This window comes from Caretta caretta, chromosome 12 (assembly GCF_965140235.1).
Source record: "Caretta caretta isolate rCarCar2 chromosome 12, rCarCar1.hap1, whole genome shotgun sequence".
NCBI lineage: Eukaryota > Metazoa > Chordata > Testudines > Cheloniidae > Caretta > Caretta caretta.
This window is the reverse complement of record NC_134217.1, coordinates 38,714,294-38,724,324: the sequence shown is the minus strand read 5'-3', so window position 1 is coordinate 38,724,324 and position 10,031 is coordinate 38,714,294. Positions and strand designations below refer to the sequence as shown.

The following is a 10,031-nucleotide window of genomic DNA, read 5'->3' as shown; positions in this document are numbered from 1 at the left end:
TTTTATAGCCCTTCCCTTCCTCAGCCCAGCTGCTGCTACTTAGCGAGAGAGGGGCAATGGAAGCAATCTGAAGGCAGCAATTTGACCAAGACCATTCACATCATGGGGAAGAGGACGTTAATTAAAACCATTGTCATTGCTGTGAGCCGGCCCTCATTAGGACCTGCAGCTGGGCTCTCTGCTGGCTGCCTGGGCCCCTGCACCTGGCTTTCCTACCAGAAAGCAGGGTTTAGCCAGCATTTTGGCAGGGCATTCAAGGGGCTTTACTCCTGCCCTGCCACAACACCGTTAAAAATGTACGTCTTATTTCCAGTCTGAATTTGTCTAGCTTCAACTTCCAGCCATTGGATCATGATAGACCTTTCTCTGCCAGATTGAAGAGCCCATTATTAAATATTTGTATCCCATGTAAATACTTATAGACTGCAATCAAGTCGCCCCTTAACCTTCTCTTTGTTAAGCTAAATAGATGGAGCTCTGAGTCTACCACTCTAAGGTTGGTTTTCTAACCCTCTAATCATTTTCATGACTCATCTCTGACCCCTCTGCAGTTTATCATCATCCTTCTTGAGTTGTAGGCACCAGAACTGGACACAGGATTCCAGCTGCTGTCGTACCAGTTCCAAACACAGAGGTAAAATAGCCTCTCTACTCCTTGAAATTCCCACTTGTGAATTCCAGGATCACATTAGCTCTTTTGGCCACAGTGTAGTTAGTTCTAGAACAATTTTTATAGTTGGCGTGCTGAAGGCGGAAACCATGTATTTGGGTTGTTATTACTACTTCAAGCCAGGTGGTGCAGCAGCACCCCTACTTCCAGCACCTATGCCACAGCATCATACTGGGAGTCCTTATTCAGCTGATACTCCATCACGGCCCTCCAATCACTTTCAGAGTCACTGTTCCCAGGATAGAGTCCCCCATCCTTTAAGTATGGCATTCTTAGTTCCTTGATGTATCCCTTTAGCCATAGAATCATAGAATATCAGGGTTGGAAGGGACCTCAGGAGGTCATCTAGTCCAACCCCCTGCTCAAAGCAGGGCCGATCCCCAATTAAATCATCCCAGCCAGGGCTTTGTCAAGCCTGACCTTAAAAACTTCTAAGGAAGGAGATTCCACCGCCTCCCTGGGTAATGCATTCAAGTGTTTCACCACCCTCCTAGTGAAAAAGTTTTTCCTAATATCCAACCTAAATCTCCCCCTCTGCAACTTGAGACCATTACTCCTTGTTCTGTCATCTGCTACCACTGAGAACAGTCTAGAGCCATCCTCTTTGGAACCCCCTTTCAGGTAGTTGAAAGCAGATATCAAATCCTCCCTCATTCTTCTCTTCCGTAGACTAAACATCCCCAGTTCCCTCAGCCTCTCCTCGTAACTCATGTGTTCCAGTCCCCTAATCATTTTTGTTGCCCTCCGCTGGACGCTTTCCAATTTTCCCACATCCTTCTTGTAGTGTGGGGCCCAGAACTGGACACAGTACTCCAGAGGAGGCCTCACCAGTGTCGAATAGAGGGGAAGGATCACGTCCCTCGATCTGCTGGCAATGCCCCTACCTATACATCCCAAAATGCCATTGGCCTTCTTGGCAACAAGGGCACACTGTTGACTCATATCCAGCTTCTCGTCCACTGTAACCCCTAGGTCCTTTTCTACAGAACTGCTGCCTACCCAGTCGGTCCCTAGTCTGTAGAGGTGCATTGGATTCTTCCGTCCTAAATGCAGGACTCTGCACTTGTCCTTGTTGAACCTCTTCGGATTTCTTTTGGTCCAATCCTCTAATTTGTCTAGGGCCCTCTATATCCTATCCCTACCCTCCAGCGTATCTACCTCTCCTCCCAGTTTAGTGTCATCTGCAAACTTGCTGAGGGTGCAATCCACACCATCCTCCAGATCATTTATGAATATATTGAACAAAACCGGCCCCAGAACCGACCCTTGGGGCACTCCACTTGATACCGGCTGCCAACTAGACATGGAGCCATTGATCACTACCCGTTGAGCCCGACAATCTAGCCAGCTTTCTATCCACCTTATAGTCCATATTAAAATGCATATTGTTTGCCTGCCCCCAGTGTACCAGGTGATCCAGATCTCTGTGAATTTGTGACCTCTCCTCTTCGTTATTTACCATTATTGACTGACCAACTACAGGGGAGGGGTCCAGGGCAGTGCTGAACATGGTGCGCTCAGGTTGTCTGCCCTGAACCTGACAGTGATAGAACTTGAGGGCACAAATACACTCAAATACTCACTGGGCTTTAATGGGTGTCACAGGCATGCCAAAGAAGCTAGGATAGGACCCTTGCCAATCATGGCTTGTGAAAATTAGACATGATGCACAGCCCTGGATTAGATCCATTACCAATGCCTGCTTTGGGCTAAAATATGCCAAGCTTCCAACTAGGACCTGTCCATCCATCACCCCATACCAAGATTCCCAATAGCTCCTGTTCTGGCCAGGTCAGAAATGCTGCCAGAATAGTCTCCTGCACGATATTCAGATATTCCCACTCAGGGCTGGTGCACAGATGTGTGGATATATATTTAACTGAGTCACAAACAGCTCCATTCAAGGATTTGAGGAAGAATTCACGTCCATTCTTACTTTACCCAGAGCACTTTGCTAGTGGCAGCATTCACCAAATGGGACCTGCACGACCCATCGACAGCTCTGTGCTTCCATGGGCCCTCGGGGTATGTTGACACTGGAAAGGTTGATGCTATGGCACTAAAAACAGTAGGGTAGATGTTCCCGCTTGGGCTTGGAGACCCAGCAAGCGGTGTGGCTCTCAGAGCCCGAGTGGAAACATCTACCCTGCTATTTTTAGCACTGTAGCACAAGCTTGAGACTGCAGACCCAGGCTCTGAGACTCGCTGCGCGGGTGCTTTTTCTTGCAGGGCAGACATACCCTAAGAGACAGCTGGCTCAGTATGCAAATAGGCATCCAATACCCAAAAGGCCAGACAGGAAGACAAGTGCCTGTTATCTCGTCCCTGAAAGGAACATTTCCAAGGCACATCACCTCCTGGTGACCTGCCTTAACGCCAACACTGTAACAACCTGAGTTTTAATACAGACACATCACTCCTTAAATAACGTCCGTACATACATCTTGCGATGATGACGGTGACCAGTGGGCTACTGGCTCTTGGTAGAGACCTCCCATGCCATCCTTTGGAGAACTGCTCTGCAGATATCTGACCCAGGGGATCCCTGTAAATCCTATTCGCCCTTAGTGTCCTCTGCCAGTTGGCATCAAGGGGTCCCTGGGCCACACATGCACACAAACCTGACCAATCAAAGCACTATCAGTGATTCCTCAGCCAAGGCTCTCCCCACATCTGGTGCCAAGTGCAGTGAGACGATGTTGAGACTGAATTCAGTTCATATCCCCCAATTCCACCACTCTCCCCACCCCTTGGTTGAAAACCTGCCTGTGGCTCCATCTCTCGCTTCTTGGCCCATGTAAGGGTGGTTATTGGAAATCCTCACAACTGTGGAGAGAGAGTTCTCTACCCAGCATGCCTTGCAGTTGGCTTCCATAACACCCAAACACTGCCCACACACCACAAGTCCCAGCAGCCCTTGCTGCTGGAACAAGGCAGGGCTGGATGGTCCTGTTGAGACAAGAGGCACTGCAAGCGAGATTATCATGGCACATTTTCTTTTGGCTTGGCTGGAGATCGGCTCACCTAGCAGAATTTGCAGCCTGCTGAACACAAGGTCTCCAGTCAGCCTCAGCTATGAGTCTGGGGACACAGTGAGTCTGGGGAGTGGATGGAGACATTTGCTAACTGGCTAAATCCACTCCAGTGTCCGGCTGCCACCTGGCAGCCAAGTCACTAGTGCCCAAGTACTGGAGAATGATGAGTTCTGCTCTGAGCATCCCCGGGGTTATTTTAAAAGATGAGTCTGGGCTGGCTCAAGCTGGAGCGGCCTCTTGGAGAAGACACTGCATTAACAACTAGAGGTTTCCTCTCTCTCTGGAAAGCTTAGAAGCAGCCATGTTCCAAGATCCCAGCTCTGAAGAGTGCTAATGTAACCTACTGGTGAGTGTGTCTTGCACATACACACACATCCCGTGCCCAACCCAGAGGAAGTGAATCTGTTACAGCCCTCAGCTACAGAGCCTGACTCTCTAACACAAGCTCATCCTTTTAGCTCTGGCCACTCCCTCGTGTCTCTGCCAAGATGGCAGTGAAGAGAAGCCAGCTTTGGTCCATCCGTCACAGCGTCCTTAAATTTAAACTTTTATAAGGCATCCTACATCTGAAACTGGGCCTCGTGACAGAGGATTTATACAAAATAACTCAGTGTGGTTCCAATTTGGATGAATAATTGTTCTGTTTGTTGCTAGTTCCTTCTCCCCGCTTCCCACATATACCAACCCATGTATCCCACTTACTGCAGAATCCCTGACCTACTGTTAGAGAATTTCTCTACAAAGGGTTCCTTGCGGCCAGGAGCAACAATCAAATTTAACGTCTGTCCAATGAGGCTGCAGTTTCTTGGCTGAGAATTGTTGTCTGTTTCCACCATGCTCCTAAACAGACACACAGTCAGGCTAAGTGCAAAATCTTGTCCCCAGTTAATGGCCTTTCCAACATTTTAGTTCAGGAACAAAACTAGTGAGTGCTGGAGTGTTTAGAAGCATTCACTGTATGAAGATTTAAAGGAGGGAAAAAATAACACTCAGGAACAAGAAGAATATAATAATACCTAGATCTTAGAATGTTTTTCAGTGTAGATCTCAAAGAACTTTACAAAAAGAATAAGAATCATTATCTTCATTTTACATAGGGGGAAACTGAGGCACAGCGCAGTAATGTGACTTGCTCAAAGTCACCCAGCAAGCCAGTGGAAGATCCCAGAATAGAAGCCACATCTCCCGAGTCCCAGCTCACTGTACTTGTCCATTTAAGTAAGTTAGTTCAGCAATTCGTTTAAATGAAAAATCATGGCACCAGTAAACTCCAGCATGATGGATATGATGAATATGATGGATTTCAGGTGGTATAACTAGGGATCAAGGGATGAAGCTGAGAAAGGGAATTTCAGCTGGCTAGATTTCCTGAAACTGAGCACAACTAGACTACAACAGTAGTAGAAGACTCATTCCTGGGAACATTTAAAACTAATCCAATCAAAACCACTATCAACATGTACTGTGGGGAACAATCCTTCACTCACAGGAGGATGGACTAGATGAGCCCTAACAGGGTTTCTCCATTTGTAATTCTGACATTGAAACGAGAGAAAGGAAGGGATTGTGATTAAGGCACCAGACTGGGTCTCAGGAGACCTGGGTTCAAATTTTGGCTCCACCAGACTCCCTAGCGTAAATCACATAATTGCTCCGTGCCTCAGCTCCCCATCTGTAAAATGAGGGTAATATTCCCTTTGTCTTGTCTATTTAGATTATAAATTATTCAGGGCAGAGACTGTCTCTCCCTGCGTCTGTGCAGCACCTACCCCAATGGGCCCCAGCTCTCAGCTGGGGTCTCTGGGGGGCACTGTTATACAAGCAATAAATACGAGGAAACATTTGTTTATTTCCCCCCTCCCCATCTCTAATGTATCCTCCCTTGTGACTCATTGACCCTGCGAACGCACAACCTCAGGGAGACCAGTGAGTCACTGCTTTAGTCACCACAGGCCTCGATTCAAGCACTGCTACTGTGAAGAACTGACCCAGTACTAGGTCTTGTGCCACCTCCCCTCCCCGCCCCCAAGAATAAAAACAGCTGAATTTAAAACACCGAAGGGTGGGGTGCGGGGGGGGGGGTCACAGGCTGAAAACACATGGTAAACGGAACAGAGACGATTCAATAGGCTGGTCTATAGCAAAACTCCAGCGTACGGGCAGAATTCGAACTAAGGTGACCACCAGCCCAAACTGGACGGGACAGTCCCTGTAGCGGGGCGGTCACCCGCTCCTGCCCTGAAGGGCGTGAAATCAGCCCAGGAGAGGGCTGTGGCTGGGAGCAAGCAGTTTCCAGGCTGATTGGGGGAAGCAGGCTCAGCTGTGGCCACGCCCCAATCAGGGCCCAGCTGGCCCTTTTAAGAGGGCAGTGGCCAGGTGCAGACAGTCTCCTCTAGCTGTGGAGGGAGACGGGCCTGGCTGCTGGGAAGCGTACCAGAGTACCTTGAGGTGGAGCAGGGCTGGGGGAAGGACAATGGAGCTGCGGAGCTCCGGCCTGGAAACCCCCAGGCTGCAGGCCTAGGGTAAGGCCGGATAGGTATTGGGGTTGCAGGGGGCAGCCCAAAGGTAGGCAGAGGCAGCAGGTCCAAACCCCCCTTGCCTGTGATGATTGGCTTATACACTGCAGTCCGCCCCAGCGTGTGGGGGCTCAATGGTGACTGGCAGTAGCCAAAGACTGAGGCGAGGTGGGGATAGTGGGTGGGGGTTCCCTGAGGAGGGGAGACGCAGAGACTGTGGGGGTACTGCCAGAGGGCAGCACCCTGGATAAAAGGGGCACCGGGGTCCAGGAGGGACACGGGGGGCTGCGACAAACAGGACACCGGCCTGCAGAGGGCGCTCCAGAGGCTGGAACGCTAATTCCCTGGATGACCATCAGGAGGCGCCGCAGGGGTGAGTCCCGCTCCGTGACAGTCCCGAAATGCAGAGTTCAAGTCCCGGTCCCAGGCTGAATGACTCTGGGACAGCATTTGTCCCGGATTCCCTATGGTGCTGCTCCGTGCCTGCCCGAGGCGCAGGGGTGGCACTTGCCCCTTTCCGGGGGGGCGGGGGCTGAGGTGGGCCTTAGACCCCCCCCCTCACCACGAGGCCCTGCCCCTGCTTCTCCTCTTCCCTTTGAGGCTCCCCACCCAAGCCAGGCCATGGTAGAGAACTCCATAAGAGCCTCTGTAAGGTGGAGGGTCCAGGACTCCCCACAGCAGCCCGGGGTCCCTGGGCAGCTCTTACCGCTGGCCAGCTCTGGCTTCCAGCCTGGCCAGAGGGCGGGGCCTCAGGGGAAGAGGAGGAGCAGAGGGTGGGGCCACAGAGGGGGCAGAGCTCCTGCATGTATCCTGCTTTTGCCTTTTGAAAAGGTGGTCACCCTAGTGGTAATGGAGCCTTGAATGCTCCCAAAACATGAAGACTAGAGCTCAGACTAGCTCTGGACACACTGCCACCCAACCGCGCAAAACGACAGGGAGGTTTTTTCTTCCTAGACTAATCTCATCTGTGGCAAATTCTACTAGGCTAAAAAACATACCTGGGTACAAATGACAAGAATGGCTATTTCTATATGGGACTGGATTTACTGGCCATATACTACAGGAGGGTGCTGTGCACTGAGGACTACCCATCATCCCACTGCTGCAGCATAAGGTCATCTGAGTTGAAGATCTCTCTGGCCTGCTCAGCAGAAGACCACATGCTTCCAGAGCAAGGCGGAAAGACAGATTTGTTTCCTTTATTACACGGTTGTGTTTATCACCCTGAACTGGGATCCCTGGCCTTTTCCATGGAAGTTTTCTTGGGGCTGGCATCTGTGCCAGCCTGTAACCCCAACTCACCAGCCTCCACTGCCACAATTCCAACCTGACTCTCCTGAGAGTTTCAGTGGGTGCCAGCTGGTCTTTTCCCCCTACAGAGAATCCTTGGGGGTGGAGGGCTGCTGCCTGGAGGGGTAACTCTTCCCTGGAACCAGGACAACATCCAGGAGATGACAATTCTGCTATAAGACACCTGAACTGGGCCTGGTGCAGAGACGCTTCATTAAGTGCACGTCAAGGCTTTCCCCAGCAATATCTCAGCAGCCTAGGGATTCCCCAGCTACAGTGCAAAGCTCCAAATGTGAAGCTAGGGTAGGTCTGAGTTCTCCCAGCAACTTTACAGGGAACCTCGGAGGGTCTCTGGGCCTGGCTCAGTACAGGAAGCTGTATACTGCTACTCCTGTCACTGCTGAGGCAAAGGGACCAAGTGCTTCCTGCCACTTGAAGACTTTCCCTGGATCAGGGGGACAGGGATGGTCACACCAGAGGGCTCCCCGGAAGACTCATCATTGAGGGAAGCAGCCACAGAAAATCCCTACAGAGGAGAGCATACCAGAGTGGGAAGACAGTAGGGTTGCAGGTGAAGGCCCTGCAGAATATTGGTACGCAGACATCACAGTGATGGGCATGTTGGATACAGGGTTCTGGAAGACTTCATTGATAAGGGAGCAGTAGTCTACTACAGTCGAAAGGAAGGGGTCTGGGGGTGGGGTAGGTAAACCTAGGCCAAACCAGCTCAAGGTTTCAGACCCATGACCTGGGCTAAATGTTGGTTTCATTAATGAGTGCAGACCCCAGGTGAATTCAGCTGGGTTCCTGGGATCCCTGGGCGCTAGTCCTAAGGTGTAAGAAATTGCTGCTTCACATCAATAACCAACCTAGATCCAGACAGCTGCAACTGACAAGCATTTATAGCCAAGAACAATCAGTGCAGGAAACAGAAGGACAAGAGGGATGCTGTTTTGGGATTGGAAATGGGCGGAAAATCCCCGTCCGCCACCTGAGTTACATCATCTGAGACTCAACATCAGAGCCTCTCTCTTCCCCTCCCACATTGTACATCCTTCTTTTCCAACCCTTCCGCCCCTTCCATGTTTCCATTTGGGCATCCATCCTTTCCTTCAGTGAGGACCTGACCCAGGGAAACACAGGGCTTGCAAACCCACCTCCAAGCATGTGGCTTTTTGACAGCTGCATTACCAGGACACACTGCTGAAATTAATGGTTTTCAAGGAGGTTTGAGAGAGAGAGAAATTTATATTAGGAAAATATGACAGTCATCTTAGTTTGTCTCCCAGTTTAATAATGGAAAACAGGCATTTCACAAAAACGCACACACAAATACCTCAGCATGAAACTGTTTCTGAACTGAAGCATACTGATCAAAAGCCATTCTATAAAGACTGGTATTAATCAGCATGCAATAAGTCACTGTTCCTAACATCATCCAACTAAGGGAGAGAGTGTCCTGCCGAGAATCTAGTTCGAATCATCCCTCCTCTCCTTCCAGCCATTTTATTCTGCCTACATCAACAAAACCCCTATGGATCATTCAGACAAATGGACTGACCACAAATCCGCCTCAGTGATCACAGAAGCTATCGTACATTATACATGCAGCAGAGCAAAATTTATTGCTTACGCCAGACTTACGGAGGACACTTGAGAGCCTTAAAGTGACAGCTTCAGGAGAGATCATCCTAACATGTGGATTACCTGATGCTATGCTGCTCATTACACTGAAGCAGGAAGGTACCCAGAGCCAAACCAACTGACTGCAGCGAGGAGTAAATTCATTAAGGAAGAAGTGCCCTTATGTTTTCAGATAAAAGATCACAGACAGATTTGCATTCCTACTAAATGAGTGTGCTTTTCAATTTCTTGGCACTCCACTTGGAGTTTTGAATTTACAGCAGGAAACAATATAGATTACACTTTGTCTTCCTTCCACATCAGAGTTTCGTTCTGGAGATTATTTGCAAGCAAGCCTGAAACTTGCACTAAGCTAGAGAGTTTCTATTTGAGCTGGTATCAGAAAAGCTTGAATTTAAAGCTACCTCAATTTCTGAAGTCTACACAGAACCAGTTCAAAGTATTCAAACCATTTGCAAGCGTTTTTGACATGAAGCTTTTCTATACTTACCCTGGAGGAAGTGGTGGCATTACTGATATATGTCCTGCACTATATTAAATGTGGCTGTGGAGTTATTTATGTATTTTTCCTGACTTCTTTTGACACAGGAGTTGATTGCAGTGTTGTATAATTACGTCTGCATCTCTGAATCTTTCCTTCTCAGCTGGAAAGTCTCAAGTTCCAAGCTGGGATTCCCTCTCCACCCCCTTCCCACTCACTTACCCCTCCCTCCTGCTGGCAGTGTCGAGTGAACACCCACAGAAAACTCTTGGGTACAGCGACAGCAAAGAGAGGAAGCAGGAAGGCTGAATTCTCGGGGAAAGGAAGATCACAGATGCTCCGTTTGCTAACTCTGGGCTTCAAGAAAACTCTTTTTTAATGCTGGACCTTCAGGG

The 10,031-nt window shown here is 49.4% G+C and overlaps 1 long non-coding RNA gene across 1 annotated transcript in view; it reads right to left on the bottom strand.

Annotated features, from left to right (window-relative positions):
- Nucleotides 1-9,769, bottom strand: part of LOC142068678 (uncharacterized) — an 81,715-nt gene extending 71,946 nt beyond the window's left edge. Inside the window, exon 1 of the long non-coding RNA XR_012664610.1 lies at nucleotides 9,646-9,769. This is a non-coding gene — a long non-coding RNA (uncharacterized LOC142068678). The remainder of the gene's footprint in view (nucleotides 1-9,645) is intronic.
- Between the last annotated feature and the right edge of the window lie 262 nt (nucleotides 9,770-10,031).